Source organism: Diabrotica undecimpunctata, chromosome 8 (genome assembly GCF_040954645.1).
Source record: "Diabrotica undecimpunctata isolate CICGRU chromosome 8, icDiaUnde3, whole genome shotgun sequence".
Taxonomy (NCBI): Eukaryota; Metazoa; Arthropoda; class Insecta; order Coleoptera; family Chrysomelidae; genus Diabrotica; species Diabrotica undecimpunctata.
This window is the reverse complement of record NC_092810.1, coordinates 128,357,233-128,374,457: the sequence shown is the minus strand read 5'-3', so window position 1 is coordinate 128,374,457 and position 17,225 is coordinate 128,357,233. Positions and strand designations below refer to the sequence as shown.

General features: G+C 33.9%; 2 protein-coding genes across 3 annotated transcripts in view; one reads left to right on the top strand and one right to left on the bottom strand.

The window, feature by feature from the left end:
* hiw (MYC binding protein highwire) overlaps nt 1-17,225 on the top strand; it is a 415,280-nt gene that overhangs the window by 189,152 nt on the left and 208,903 nt on the right. The gene's annotated exons all lie outside the window — the stretch shown is intronic.
* be (ben) overlaps nt 1-17,225 on the bottom strand; it is a 156,186-nt gene that overhangs the window by 17,871 nt on the left and 121,090 nt on the right. The gene's annotated exons all lie outside the window — the stretch shown is intronic.

Sequence of the window (17,225 nt, the reverse complement as noted above, 5' to 3'; positions counted from 1 at the left end):
CAATCGACAGTTTTGTTTTGTTTATGGTTCTCTTTTTGTGTGTAAGTTTGTACTACATATATTCTTCTTCTTTTAAGTTTATATTCTTCTTTATTTATAATTGTAGGTATATTGGGTTATGTATATTTATGATTGCTTTTACTTCGTGTTAAAATAGAGTTTTATACAGTCCACTTGTTTTCATTTCTTTTATTTTAATATACATACCCAATCTAAAAAGGGGGAAACCAGCGTGTTCTAGATTGAACAAAATATCTTCTCTCCCCCTTCAGGATGACCCCAATTGTTATATTGAGGTCATCGTATGTGCAGAACGCAACATAATGGTCCTTCGAGCCGGATTTTCTTCTTCTTTTTCTGTTTTTTTGTTTGTTTAGGGTTCTCTGATAGTAGATACCTTTTTTTCCATGTTCTTTTTCATGTGTAGTGGCGGTTTCCTTATGGTAGGAGCCTTGTCGGTTATGATAACTAGTTAATATGTCGTTGTTTACGGTTTCCTTATGGTAGGGACCTTATCAATTATGATAACCATTTTATTTGTCTTGCTCACGGGTTCCTTATGGTAGGAGCCTAGTTGGTTGTGATAACTATTTGTTGGGGTATTTCTTTTATCTGAAAAGATACCCAGTCGTCTGCCGAAAGACGATACCTAGTCTGCTGAAAGACTATTTCGTTGTCGAGGTTCTCTTATGCTAGAGACCTTATTGCGGTTATCACAACCATAGTATAGTCGGGTTTTCTTTTATCTGAAAAGTTGCCCAGTCTGCCGAAAGACATTTTACTTTTTACGTTGTACAAGGTTTATTTACTGTATACCTTTTTGCGGTTATCATAACTATATAGTCGGGTATTTCTTTTATGTTAAAAGATACCTACTCGTCTGCCGAAAGACGATACCTAGTCTGCCGAAAGACTATTTCTTCTTTACACTCTTTGTTCAAGGTGCTCTTCTGACAGAGACTCTCTTTTTGCGGTTGTTATAACCATTTATTGCATATTTCTTTTTTTTACACATTGCTTTCTCGAGGTTCTCTTCTGACAGAGGCCTTTTTTGCGGTTGTTATACCCATTTAGATTACGGTATATCTTTTATACTAAAAGATATCCAGTTGTCTGCAGAAAGACGATTTTGTACTTTACATTAATTTTCAAGGTGCTCTTTTTACAGAGACCTTTTCACGGTTTTTATAACCTTTTCACATTTAGACTTCTTTTATACTGAAAGATAACTAGTCTGTCGAAAGACTATTTCTTTTTTATATACTTTATTCAAGGTGCTCTAATGACAGAGGCCTTTTCCGGTGTTTTTATACCCATTTCTTTCTGATTTTTTCATAGTGCTTTTAGTGGAGTATTTCTTTTGTCTAAGCATATACTCAGTCTGCCGAAAGACATTCTTACTTTTACTTGTTTAGGGTTTTCTTATGCTAGAGACCTTATTACGGTTAGTATAACCATTTACATTGGGGTATTTATTTTCTGAAAAAAGATACCCAGTCTGTAGAGACATTTCTTCTTTTGTGTTCGTTAGTGTTTGTGAGGGTGGAAAAAGTATTTTCGGTTATTGCAACCATTTTTTTGTTTAATTTTTCCTGATTGTAGGGACATTAGTAACAGATTGTAATCGTTTTGTGTTGGGATATATCTTTTCCTTGATAAGATAACTGGTCTGTGGAGACTGTTCCTTTTTATTTTGTTTGTAGTTGTCTTATTATAGAGACCTGCTTTCGACTATTAAAAGTATCTCTTTGGTTTGTTTCTGTGACAAATCCAGGGATTTACAATTACTTTTACTCGTTCACAATCTTTTTCTTTTTGTCTTGTCAGTTTTAAATATTAGCTGCTCCATTTTTGTCTAAACAATGGATACCCTCAAATTCAAGAGACGGTCTGCCAAGAATGCAATTATTCGTCACTGTAATTGGATTGCAGAAAATGTTTCATTGGTCGATATTGATTATCTTTTGAAAGTTCGTCGTGAGTATTTACAGGTTGAGTATGATAAATATGAATGCGCACAGGATGCAATCGAGAACTTATTGGTAGATTCCGCTGAAGATAGCGAGGATCGAAACATTGTAGACGATTTGTTTTGTAAGGCAATGGGACTTATAATATGGGAGCCCGTCCTCTCATCCTTTACGTATTATAAAGTAGGTAGTGCATCCCATTGTTCTTCTAGGTTACATGTGGGGGAAAGACCTCCCACACTTATTTCAGATTTATGCCATCTACTCAATGTAGTTAAATCTTCTCAAAATCATATGTCAAAAGACTCATCTTTTTCACAACCTCAACCTTCTTTCGAGACATCCACGTCTCAAATACCTCGTGTGATGGCGCCTAGTTCGTCAGGTCAGCTATCCTCGACTTTAGCTCATGTAGATACTGTCCCTAAGGCGTTACCTACGGGCCTTAGCAGTATTGCATATTCCCTTCCACCTGTTGCAGTGGTAAATGATAGTGAGTCCTATAAGACTCGTGACGCTCATACAAACGCGAGTTCTTCTACGGGGCTATCCTTTAATGATTTACATCTCTCTGGGCCTCAGGCCTATTCTAATATTCAATCCTTGCCCAAGGATTTTTCTTTGCATGATTTTCATGATGGGGTGTCTGATGATGACGCTGCCGATACAGCTTCGCGGGGAGCTAACCCCGATACACTAGCTCGATCGAAATCTTGGCATTGTGAGCCAAAATTCTTATCGTCTCGAGACAGAGACAAAATTAAAGAATCTAATAACTTAGATATTGAGACCATAATTGGGTCAAAAGTTCCTAGAGTGGTACTACACCCATCTCTAGATTTAACATTCGGAGTACATATGTTTAAAACGTACTCCTATCTTTCTCGTTTACGCCGAGTAAAGGCATTTGTATTTTGTTTCATCAGAAACGTTCGTAAAAAGCAAGCTGAATTGCTTATCGTTCAAGACTTAAAAAGTCTCTCGTTTCCTCGTATATTGGAATCGTTGCCATCCGGTATTGCCAATCCGGATAATCAGTTGGATATTCCGAATTTATTTCCAGAGGAAATTATTCACCATGCGAAAGTTAGCGGTATGTTGAGGAATACTACCATTCCTTATACTCAAAAGCATCATTTTCTTCTTTCTTCGAACAATCTAGTTGTTTTAAAGATGTTCGAAACACACGTATGGTTAGGACATGTAAGGCCCCAAGGTACGTCCAATTGTAGATATCATTTCGGACTTAGTTGTTGCACTTTTTATAATGTTGAGAGTCCTATCCATCATTGTGTTACCAGTTCGAGATTTCTGTTTATTGCCATAGATTATGGGATATACTTTTTGCTTAAAGCTTGCGTAGCTTTATTTGTTTATGTATTTGCGCCACGTTATAATAAAATAACGGTTTCAACGTTTGGAGAGTTAAGACATTTTCTATTAACATTGTACGAATTCTTTAAGATACAAAGAATTCTTAGGAGTCGCACCATTTTTGTTTTTTTTTTGTTCGTTTCAAAATTGCCTTTTTATGTAAAAAAGCCTTGTTTATTGAATAGTATAATGTTCGTATTTTATCTATTCTCTTTAGTTCTTTATTTAGTTTAATTTTGATTTATTCTAATTGTCTAAGTCTACTCCTAGCTTAGAGTTATTCACCGCTTTTTATCGAGAGAGAGCTGAGTCTGAACCTGAGATATAATTTGCGTATTGTTGTTTAAATTATCATATTATCTTTTATGAATAAAGCTTATGGAAGAATATTGTTTCTTCATTTTACATTTTCGTCATGATTATGTCTGTCCAGGTAGATTACCAATATCTAGGGACAGTGTTATAATTCATACGATATTTCTTTTGCCTTTGCTGCTTATTCGTTTCGAATATTTTAGTGGCCATTCCGGCTACAAATATTCTGTTTATTTGCCCTTGGCTTATTTGTTGTTGCGGAGAACCATTTCCTTAGGTTTTTTAACCAGGATATTTGTCTTCTCCCATTTCCTTGCTTGTCGAGAACTATTAGAAGGTTATTTGTAGTATTTATATTGAGTGCCGTCTCTCATAGGTGTCCGAGACTTTCTGATTGTTGCCTTCTAATCATATACATCACTTTTTTTCCTTTCCTCTTTCTTTTTCATACGGTCCCGTTGGTTAACTGGTCCATCCATGATATCCTGAGGATTCGCTTGTATAGCTACATCTCGATGGCTTCAAGTTCATGTGTTGTATCCTAGGATAATAGAGGAATGCACTTCCTATAAGAGAGGAAATCTGTTTTATGTATAGTACTGATAATTGTATAATTGTAGTGATGTATATTTAGTATGTAGTTATGTATTTCTATTCTATTATCGTTTGTTGTATAAGTTTATTGTTGTATGTATAAGTTATTGTTCTTTGTGCTCTTTTGTTAATGTAATGCTTTGTAGAATTTTAAGTGTGGCGTTCGTTTCGTAACCGAAGAAGTGTTTACGGTTTCAGAATTTGTACAGTGCGTCGGGAGTGCAAAGTACAGTTATGTTTTATTGGCACGTATGCCAACGCGGGGAGAATGTTGCAGTTTCGCAACGATATATAAACATTTGTAATATGAACAGACTTTTTTGTGTTAGTTTTGATTCTCCCCGTAGTATATTTAAACGAGATTTGCGTGTACAAGGGCACAGCAGTTTTAAGGGCTAAACATTCCAAGACAAGCCATCTGCGAGATAAGGGCGAGTTCCATATGCCAGATAAGAATATGTGTTTTTGAAGTTAAGATCAGCGCGTGAAGACACTTGCCAGCGGTCCTTTGACCAAGTAGTCGGTTTGATGCAGAAAAGTTGAAATTAGAAATTTTGTGGTTCCTGTTATTCGTCCGTGAAGACATATTTTTTGCGGTGGCCGGAGTGCCATCTTTTCAATGGGTAAGGAACAATACACCATTAATCTATGTTGCTGGATATGTAAAGTACGTGCATTTGGTATTGTCATTTGATATTTGTTTGGAACTTTATCGAATTTGTGCCGCGATCGCGATTGAACTTGATTGAGAACATTTCATTACCTTTATGTAGATTTGTATATTTTTCATATTATAATAATTTCACTATTCTTTTGTATATATATCACAGTGTTGTGTATTTTATTACCTAATATTAACTCATAATGTGTATTATGAGTATACTTTTGCATTGAGTTTAATAATTTGTTTTTATATGACATATATATTCATATTTTTTATTTTTTGTATATTATTTCTATCTATAACGTGGTATATATACAATCGACAGTTTTGTTTTGTTTATGGTTCTCTTTTTGTGTGTAAGTTTGTACTACATATATTCTTCTTCTTTTAAGTTTATATTCTTCTTTATTTATAATTGTAGGTATATTGGGTTATGTATATTTATGATTGCTTTTACTTCGTGTTAAAATAGAGTTTTATACAGTCCACTTGTTTTCATTTCTTTTATTTTAATATACATACCCAATCTAAAAAGGGGGAAACCAGCGTGTTCTAGATTGAACAAAATATCTTCTCTCCCCCTTCAGGATGACCCCAATTGTTATATTGAGGTCATCGTATGTGCAGAACGCAACATAATGATCACAATTATGTTGCGTTCTGCACATACGATGACCTCAATATAACAATTGGGGTCATCCTGAAGGGGGAGAGAAGATATTTTGTTCAATCTAGAACACGCTGGTTTCCCCCTTTTTAGATTGGGTATGTATATTAAAATAAAAGAAATGAAAACAAGTGGACTGTATAAAACTCTATTTTAACACGAAGTAAAAGCAATCATAAATATACATAACCCAATATACCTACAATTATAAATAAAGAAGAATATAAACTTAAAAGAAGAAGAATATATGTAGTACAAACTTACACACAAAAAGAGAACCATAAACAAAACAAAACTGTCGATTGTATATATACCACGTTATAGATAGAAATAATATACAAAAAATAAAAAATATGAATATATATGTCATATAAAAACAAATTATTAAACTCAATGCAAAAGTATACTCATAATACACATTATGAGTTAATATTAGGTAATAAAATACACAACACTGTGATATATATACAAAAGAATAGTGAAATTATTATAATATGAAAAATATACAAATCTACATAAAGGTAATGAAATGTTCTCAATCAAGTTCAATCGCGATCGCGGCACAAATTCGATAAAGTTCCAAACAAATATCAAATGACAATACCAAATGCACGTACTTTACATATCCAGCAACATAGATTAATGGTGTATTGTTCCTTACCCATTGAAAAGATGGCACTCCGGCCACCGCAAAAAATATGTCTTCACGGACGAATAACAGGAACCACAAAATTTCTAATTTCAACTTTTCTGCATCAAACCGACTACTTGGTCAAAGGACCGCTGGCAAGTGTCTTCACGCGCTGATCTTAACTTCAAAAACACATATTCTTATCTGGCATATGGAACTCGCCCTTATCTCGCAGATGGCTTGTCTTGGAATGTTTAGCCCTTAAAACTGCTGTGCCCTTGTACACGCAAATCTCGTTTAAATATACTACGGGGAGAATCAAAACTAACACAAAAAAGTCTGTTCATATTACAAATGTTTATATATCGTTGCGAAACTGCAACAAGTAGTATTGCGTCATCTGCATAACAAATTATTTTAAGTTGTTTTTCCCATTTGGTAACCTTTTTAGTTCTTACTTTTTTTATTATTTCATCTATAATCAGGTTGAACAATAGCGGACTCAGGAAATCTTCCCGTCTTATCCCATTGCCAGCTTCGTTAGGGTCGGTTATTTCTTCTACTTTTACTTTTATTGTGTTGTTTTTATAGATATTTTTGATCGTTTTGATTATTCCTATCTCTCTTGCGTACAAAAGTGGATAACGTCCTTTAATTTAACCCGGTCGAATGTCTTCTTAAGGTCCACGAAACATAGATATGTCGGTTTGTTGTATTCTAATGATTTTTCTTGCCCTTGCCTCATTATAAATATAGCGTCTGCGCATGATCTTGGTCATGTATAAAAATATAAAAAGTTAGATAGGTTAATTTGAAATAGGCTGTATATCGCTAATTTGTGGAAACAAAGGTTACCAGAGCCAATTACTAATAGAAGAAAGGCCAATACGAAAATTTTTCATAGAAAACGTTTAAAAATATTAGAAGTAGCTATCAAGCTCTCTTCCAAGAAATGATACAACATTGAAATTAACATTTTAACAGATTTTCAAGAATGTATAAAAAAACTGAACTAAGGATTTATTCAGTTACAAAAAATAATTAAAAGTGAATACAAAATGCACTTTATCTGAAGACAATATCGTAACTTTACATGTCGTCGCTCAAAACCATTGAAAAAACCCTGAACTCTAATTCAAAGCGCCATAATAACTGCAAATGAAAGACCTTTATTTTTAATCCTCGGAACAACCGCAGGACGTGTTCAGGTAAAACGCATACGTATTTGCGGTTACTAATGATATCCATCTCGATCTCGTTTCTTTATGAATGTATAAATAATAACCACAATTTAAATCTGTGACACGTGGAATTTTTTACCTTTTTTATATTGTTTTTATAAATATCTCCTTAAAAGGCAGCTGACTTTAAAACGGTTTTATTAATTTTGTTAAAGCAGAAGTGTAAGGTAATACTTCTTGGTATGCGGATGATGTATTGTAACTAGAAAAGATGATTTTCTGTGGTATCTTAGGTTGATGCTATTAAAATTGTGAAATAAAAATGTATAAACCTTTTGACTTCGAAATCAGAAGCCCAAATTGATTTAAATACAGCCAAAATTCAATTTTAAAATAAACATAAATATAATTTTATTCTGTTAGATTAAAAACAAAATTATTTTCGATTTACAAATATACAGTAACCTTTGAAAAGACTTTTGAAAAGTATTGTTTGTCGGGAACATCAGCGTAGTTCGGTAGTGATTTTCGTGTAAGAAAGAACATTTGGAAAGTATGTACAAGTCTGACCGAAGATGCTGCTCGTAGAACTAACAGTAAAACAGTTGTGTAAATAACTAGAAGAACGGAAAAAAACTGCCAAAGCGTGAACAAGACGATCCTTCAAGAGTAACAATGATGTTCTCGACAAGTATGGAGTTTACCCAGATACATTCAACTTTCAGTCAGCAGAAGAAACAGTTTTAACAAAAATAATTGATGGAAAATTCGAAAATGTGTCTCAAATATTTGAAGAAACTTCTAAATTCGAAAATATTTCTAGAAGATTCGACCAGACTTCTCAAATAACACTAGTCTGCAACCAAATCTTCCTTTCAAAAAATATATCATCTATATGCTCAAGTCTACCTCCGTTGACCGATTTTTTCTATCATGTCTGGATTGTCCGTTTAAGCATTTTTTTGTAAATATTTAAAATTTATGATTTTTTCAATTTAGTTTTGTTTCAAAACTATAAATGGTGTATATACTGTCGTACGGTCGATTCATCCTCCAAGTTACTTGGAGTTTCAGGATGGTCTCCGACCGCCGCTTTAGAGGAGAAACAAAGGTTTTCGACTCCATCCTCTTTCTCGTGGAGTTATGTGTCCTTTACTAACACTCAGCAAGAAGCTCAGCGAGAAGCTCACCGGAGGCTCTATTGTCAGCAAGGTGCTACCGGCAGTGCAGAACTCTTTAACAGTTCCATTTTTTTACGTAAGTCGTATATATCTTACATGAAACATTGGTTAGTATTCTATGCACGGTAGATGCCTCCTCTCGTGAAATAATTCCAAGTCCCATAAGGACCTTTATTTATTTCTAACGAATGATTTGGCGACAAAGTGCTGCTTCAGCTCGGTCGCCAATTGAGGAGTAATTCTAAGTCCACCCGGGCTTTTATTTACTCCTAACCGTCGGTGGTCTATTGGAATGCTGTGACAGTTATAGACAGATATAAGACAACCTGTCTTTTCTCTATTTCGAGGATCGATGTCTCTCTACCAGGGAGCGTTCTCTCCGAGCTGTTGGATGGCTTTTGCGAGGTAATTACAAGTCCGTTGCCAGACTTTTCTTGACCTCGACAAAAGATGATCGAACAGTTAACAAACGCCGTTTCCCACACTTCTTATGGCTTGATTAATGTCATAGCCGTAAGGATTGCATCTCCGCAGCGATCTTCCGTCGGAAGGCCAATACAAACGCAGTTAATAACAACCTTTGTTATTGCAATCTTCTTTGTTGTTATTTGTAATCTTCGCTGTGATTGGTCCACTCTGGCGACAATACATACAAGATGGGTTTTAGCGAGCAGTAAAATAAATTAAGATAGAAGTGATAGTAGCTATACTTACTGGCTTACAGGGAGGATATACTGAGTTTTCTTGTTTTTTTGTGTGAATTGGACAGTCGTGCTAGAGTTATACATTAGGGTAGTGAAAAATTGGCCAAAAAGAAAAAGTTTAACACTTGGAGTTAAAAATACACCACAAAAACGTCTAGTGCCACTAGACTGGAAATTTTTCTGCACCACTTCACATAACGCTGGAACTCATGAAATTTCGTAAAAGCTATGAATAAAAATGGTAAAAGATTTCAGTGCCTTAAAACTAAATTTCTCCGAATCAGTGACGCGAAGCTAAAACAAGGAATTTCTGTTGGTCCTCAAATACGAGAGCTTATGACAGATGTGGCTTTTAATTTTATATTAAACAGAGCAGTAAAAGAAGAAGAAAATCATCATCATTTTGGCTTTACAACCCTGTGTGGGTCCTAGCCTCCCCAAGAATTTTTCTCCAGTTGTCCCTATCCATCGCCTTCCTCCGCCAAGCACGTATTTCCAAAGAAGAAGAAAAAGTGTGTCATAATTTCCTTGGCAATACAAAAGCTGACAAACTCTGAGAACTCATTCAAGACCTGCTTTGCGTTTTTGAAGATCTTTGATGCAATATGTCACTCAAGAATAATTTTTTAGATTCACACTTAAATCTTTTTCCTGGAAATCTAGGTACCGTACGAGATAACAATGTTAAAGGTTTCGCCAGAATATATTGCACATTGAAAGAGGTTACAACGGGAAATAAACAACAGCAATGCTGTTAATCGATTTTCTGTTGTCTGTTGGTCGACTTACCGAGAAACTCCAATTGAAGCACTAAAAAGAAAGAAAACTACAGAATAACTTGGATTTTATCATGATAATGAGATAGATTTAGTGAAACTTTCATGACTTGTAATACAGAAATAGTATTTTTTACTGTAAAATTTAAACATAGTACATTTTTATTATAGTTGTAACTCTAATAATATCGTTTTTTGATTAAATAAAGATTATACGTAAAGTATATGTGCCGTCTTTATACCCATAGCAAATTTCGCATTTAGAGCACCAAAAATAACGTTAAAATGCATGAAAACTGAAAGGAGGAAAACTTTTTTTGTAGACCAGTGTAATTAAAGAAGTATGTAGACAAAACAATAAGAAATTTGAAGAAGTTTCTAGAACACTAGATAAGATACAGAAAACTGTAGACGATGTAGAAGAGAAGATCAAACAATTAGAGAGATTAATGCAGTAGCTTTAGATTCTGTAGTGAAAGAAGAATCACCGAGAGACGAAATGACACATCGTATGAGATTCTAATTGCCACCATTTGGTAGAAGTTTTCTTGGTCCATATACCTTAGACAATTTGATGCTATTGCAAAACTCAATTATTGGACTAAACAACAAAAGGCTGTTTCCTTGACTACTGCTTTACCAGGTGATGCTGCCGATATCCTAAGATTGATTCCTAAGGGCTAAGAAAAATTTTATCAGATCTTGTTCACTCGACTAAAAATATGCTATGGAGACAAAGAAAATAAATGTGATTATAATAACTACACAGCGAGAATCTTCGCGGCGTCCGAAATAGTGACCGCGGCATTCCAGAATATATGGCGGTCGGCGTTCAGAATAGTGACCATGGCATTCTAAAACGAATAAAGCAAATTCGCGAACTTAGCAAAATGAGTGGTAAAATGAAATCCTGAAGTTAGACCCAGTAAATGAAAAATAAAGAAGTGATGGAGTCGACCGTTACTTGGTGGAAATTCATTTTACCTAACAATAAAACACTGAAAACTTTTGTTTTCAATACTTCCACACACTTTGCGTTTACGCTTTATAGTCTTTAACTGAATAAGTTGAGCTGTTTGTCTAAAGTTGGTCATTCAGAGTTATATCTGTATTTTTTAATTTATTAATTTCCATAGATTCTAATAAAGATTGCCTTTATTTTGAACATGGAGAATATAATTGAAAGACCTTTTGTGTTCTGCTATACGTTTGTTAAAAGTTCTACCAGTTTGACCGATGTAAGTTTTTGGACAGTCGCCAAATTTAAGTTTGTATACACTTACACCACTGTTTAAGTGCTTTTTCTTTTGGCTCTTGTTGTACTTAATATATTTGGTGGTGGAAATACTAATTTCATGGCTTTCTTATGTAGTTTTGGTTGAAAATTTGTTTATTGTGTGTTATGGGTACAACGTATGAGGGGCTACAGGGATTCTGGAGAGGAAAAAGCTCTCTATCACAAGCTACGTCCATGGTATTTAACAATGAACTTTTAAAAGTTTAAAAAACAACAACAAAATTTTGATTCAAACCATAACTACGGTGATAAGGTAAACGTTTTATTCTCTTTTTCACTAATAAATTTAACACGATCTGACATTCACAATTCTCATCATAACAGACACGTCTCCATCTCTATTTCAGTGAAATATTTGTGATGACAGATGTTATGAATGGATTTCATTTTTTTCAATAAAGCTAAAATGAATCACATTCACATAATTATAAAAAGTTCAATAAACCGTTTTGATGATGACTTTATTTAATTACTGCCAGTTACTGTCAATTAAGAATGCTTCACGGTATTACTTAACCTATTGCTATCCTTGACGTTAATTACAAGAATAGTTCCTTCGTTTTGGTATATTAAACTATTTATTTTAATTAGAATGGGTTTAGGAAACAACCTGCTCGTTAAAATTATGTCGATTGGAAAATTTCTTTTTAATTCTATCTATTAAAAAGAAAGCTTCCATATTCCGAAGGATATTCTTTTAAGACGAACAATTATTACCAGGAGCAAAATGCATGAAAAAAATAAGCTAGTTCATTTTAGAAAACTAAATAATTACATATTTAATAATTGCATATGCTACAAAATATATTATACTTTGCATAATCACAAATATCAAGATGATTGGGTTGAGTACTAACGTACCTGAAAAGACTACAACTAATTGAAGAAAACGAATATACAGTTTGTAAAGAAAACGAAATACTGCATGTTTAAGTGATTAAATATATATATCATCCCAGAATACCTGCTGTAAAATTTAGAATGTATAAGAAAACTACCAATAAAAGACGAGCAATAAGAAACGACCTTAGTGCTCGCCCTACTAATTGAGAGACGTTGTTCTCTTGTCCAGTCGTCAGAGAGTTGACCCCTAAAAGTCATACGAACAAGCTGAATTTTGAAGAAAATATTAATTTTAGGACCTCAAAAAAGATTGCAAAAAAGTTTAGCACTTTTACCCCCGGGCTTCCCCCTAAAACCCTCCCAGGAGGGATTTACCAAGAAGCTGTACGCCGTAGAAAAAAATGTTTCACATAAAAAATGTAGCTAAGATAATTTTAAACAAAAATATTTATTAGCACTTTTTGTGTAGAATGATCCGTTCTCTCAGAAACAGCGCTTGAAGCGACTGTCGATTTTGAATGTTACGCGCGCGAAATCAATGTTCCAATAAAATTTGTATCAGCTTGACGGTAAAAATTCGATATCTTTTGATCCAAATGTCCTATCGACAAACCTGAAGATGCGTTTTAAAGGTAAAAAGTGCAGCTTTGGTATGCAGTTTTTTTGTATTTTGCCGCGAATAAACTTAGTTATTATAATTCACTTTCATTGACCAGTCGTAGTAAAATTTCCATTTCTAAATATCAATCTTTAAAACTTATGATATGAAATTTCAATTTTGATTTGTGGCAACAAATATGAGGCATTTGAAATATGAATAAAAACGCAGAATTTAACGTTTTACATTACAAACGATCGCACGTCACGGGAAATGCCTCCAAGAAGACGGTTTTGGGTGTAGTTTATAGCAGAAATTTGGTTCGACTGATTAATAATTGATTGATTGATTGATTGTGGCTTCCGAAAAAGTACTCACAAAAATGAGAAATGTAAGAATTTTAGTTTTATCCTCTGTAAGAGACTATTAAAGTTGGATTGGTTAGAAGAAGACCTGCTTAGATCTTCTTCTGACCATTGTTTATCGTATATCTCAGGTCACACAGTTTAAGATTTACCAGTAATTATGTACATTGGACTTACATGAGCGAGAGTTTTTTTCGCAGATGAATCCAATGGAAGTCTACACACAGTTGTGATAGAGGACGATGAAAATGAGTATCAATACATGTGTGGTTCGCGAAAACATTTATACCCTTTGTGCATTCATTACATTATACATTATACATTCATTTTTATGTGACATAATACAAGGTTAGATTGCCTTAATAAGGTTAATATTTAAATCTTTGCAATTCTCTACCATAAAGACCTTAGAGTAAGAGCGCTGAGAAGTTACGTATACGGATACGACAATATGGACTTGAGAGCTGGACACTGAAGCAAGAACACATAAATAAGCTACAGTCATTTGAAATGTGGTAATACAGAAGGATGCGAATAATTGCATAAATACAGAAGAAAACCAAAAAGGGAAGTATTGCAAGAAATAGAAAAAGAATACGAAATAATAAACACAATAAAAATAAGCAAGTTGCAATATCTGGGATACGTAATGAGGGGACAGCGATATGAAGTTCTAAGATTGATAATACAGTGAAAGATAAGAGAAGAAAGCAGTGTGTGAAAATTGTTGAAAAATTTAAGGGACTGGTTTAAGTACAGTATATTAAAACTTTTCAGAGCAGCGGTAGATAGAGTAAAGATAGCGATGATTATATCCAACCTCCGATTAGGAGACGGTACTTAAAGATGAAAATTTAAATCTCACAGTAGCCACCACTAAGTCAAGATTTGAATAAAATTTGGAACATTTTAGATGTTCTCAAAAAAAAAACAGTTTGGTGTCATGTATCTATTCCAATTAAATGAAAGAATTGGAGCATGCTATTCTGATACAATGGTAGATATTTTCTAAGGAACCTTGGGAAAAAATATAGGCTTCTATTACTATATACTAAAAGCAAAGGTAATAAAAAGATCATAAAATCTGAATATATAGAACAGTGATATATACGGAGTTCGGTACTGATAGCGATCAAATCTACCATATTTATTATCAGCTATCCCGAAAGATAGTCATTTTAAATGGTAAAAACAAATCATAATGTAACAGCAACAAAATAACCTTTAAATAATACCTACGTAAAGAGATAATAAAAATTCCAGTTGGGTCTTGACCAGTTTTTTGGACCGGCCACAGGATCGACTCAACTCCTGATCAAGAAAATTAATCAAATGACTTTATACAGTAATAATACTACATACAACTCCTCTAAACACATTTACTCAGATGTCGTAAATTATTTTAAACATCCAACAAAACAACAAGCAATAGTCATTTCCAGCATTGAAGGTACAAAAATCCATTATTACGTCTTAGCTGTTGGATCACTAGTGGGTCCAGTTAATGTACTTTTTGCCTCCAGAATTGCTAACAATAGGATATGCATATACCTCTCTTTAAAAAACACTGTTGATGCTCTTCTTCATTCTTATAAATATATCGCAATAAATGCAATAAATGGATGTCAAGTCGAAGTAAGAAGACTAATTTCTCCAGCCCAGAGACTTTTAATATCTAATGCATGTCCTACAATCCCGAACGAAATAATTGAACAAGAATTACAAAAACTTGGTATTCACACTGTATCCAAAATGACTTTTCTTGGAGTAGGTATGTCTGAAAATGGGTACAGTCATGTTCTGAGCTTTAGAAGGCAATCATTCATTACACCCCTAAAAAATATGTTTAGTTTTGACTCTTTTACCATAACTCATGATAATACTTCGTACCGGGTATTTCTCTTTATAGACGGATTTAGTTGCTCCAAATGTAAAACCATTGGTCATCAAGAATCAGAATGCTCTCTCATTTCGAACCAAACTAATTCAACTACCCTCTTAGATTCAACCCAAACCACATCATCATTATCTAAACCTCATGAACCTAATGATACTCCTTCAACTCCCCTCTCAGATTCAACTCAAACCACATCGTCATTATCTAAACCTAATGAACCTAATGATAAAATATATCAATCTACGGAAACCGACCTCATCCAAAACATATCTAAAGATAATCCAAACACTTCGTCTTTTTTTTCCAAATCAACATCACCAGCTGTAAATAACACTAAAAATACTATGGAAATCGACCTCATCCAAAACATGTCTAAAGATAATCCAAAAACTTCGTCTTCTTCTTCCAAAACAACAGCACCAGCTGCAAATATCACTGAAAATACTACGACACCAGAAACACCAATAACCTTAAATAATGCAGTCAATTCTAAACAGCTAAAAAGATATAACATATCATCTCCTGAAATTAACGAAGACAACCCAAAAACCGACTCCACCGACTCATCTGTTTTTAATAACCCTAAACAATATAAACCAAAAAAGAAACCCAAAACCCCCCGCGAAGATGCCATTCACTCCCTAGAATCCATCAAAGAAGAAACCGAAAATAGATCACCTCCATTTATACTAAATTTCAATGAAATATGTGATTTTATTGAAAATGTTTTAAACTCTCATAACCCTGAATTAATTTCTAAAGATTACTCCAATTAACTAGAGGAACTGGTTCAGATCCTTAATTTTGTTTATTGTTAGACATAAAATTCTAGGTTAAGAAATAATATCACCCGACTAAAGAAAAAAATAAACCCTAACCCTTCTTCAGCTGACGAAATTGACGAATCATCACTAGTTGAAGGATAATCAAGGGATGACTAATTCTCCTTAAACTATATAGGAAAAATATCAGCACAGAAACAACATCCAGTATTCTCCCAAATTTGCCATCCCAGTATTGGTTCTACAAAACCAGCTAAAAATACTACTCCCCTTATAGAACGAATAAAATCTTCTAACTTTGACATGGATAAGCTAAATCGATCTCCACAAGTCAGCGTAAATTTTCCTCCATGGACAATCCAACCACTTACCATTGACTTAACCCTCACAAAATACCCCAAATCAACTACAAATTCTATTTTCATTGAACACTTGTACTCCGAAGTGATATCTCATTATCCTAATTATCTCCAAATTTTTCAGTGATGCCTCTTAAAGTTCATGACGGACACGCTGCTGCATACTACTGTAAGTACACTACTCACAGTATATCCATACCTACAAACTTCTGCATCCCCACAGGCGAGACCACGGCCATTTTGGAAGCCTTAATTTTCTTCAAAACGCGTAGTGAGAATAAATGTGTCATGATTACTGACTCATTAAATGCTCTATTAGGTGTAAAACAAATATACCCTACAAATCCAATATTTCGGGCTATAAAAAATGAGATAAATATAATTCAATCAACTCGAAATTACTCCGATCTTAAAAGCCTACTGGAAAGACTACTGGAAAGATTAAGGAACCAAACTATATGAGATTTATCCCCTTTTGAAGACCATCTTGAATAATCCATCCAATAGAAGGGACCAAGTAATAACTAACCGACGAAGAATTGGACACACTGCACTGACCCATAAATTCTTAATTAACAAAGAATCTTCTCTAACCTGCAGAAACTGTTCTCTCCCATTGACGGTGAAGCATATTCTGATTGACTGCCAGTACCACGAAGAAACAAGAAGAAAATATGGAATCTCAGATGACATCAAAACCACTTTAACCATAAACACTGACCATGTAATAAATTACTTAAAAGATTTACGTTTATATACATCTATTTAATGTAAATAAAATGAACTCTTGTGTACGTTAGTCCACTAATAACCCTGCGTGGTTAATGTGGATTATATGTTTTTTCTAAATAAAAAAAGTGATATATACCAGTCATAACATACGACTCAGAAACCTGGACCATCACGAAACACAACCAACTAAAGGCTATTAAGACTTTTTGTCGCAAAATACTGAAAAAAATATATAAAATAAACTAACCAACAACAACACACTAAATAGAAAATAGAAAAGTGTTAAAATATAATG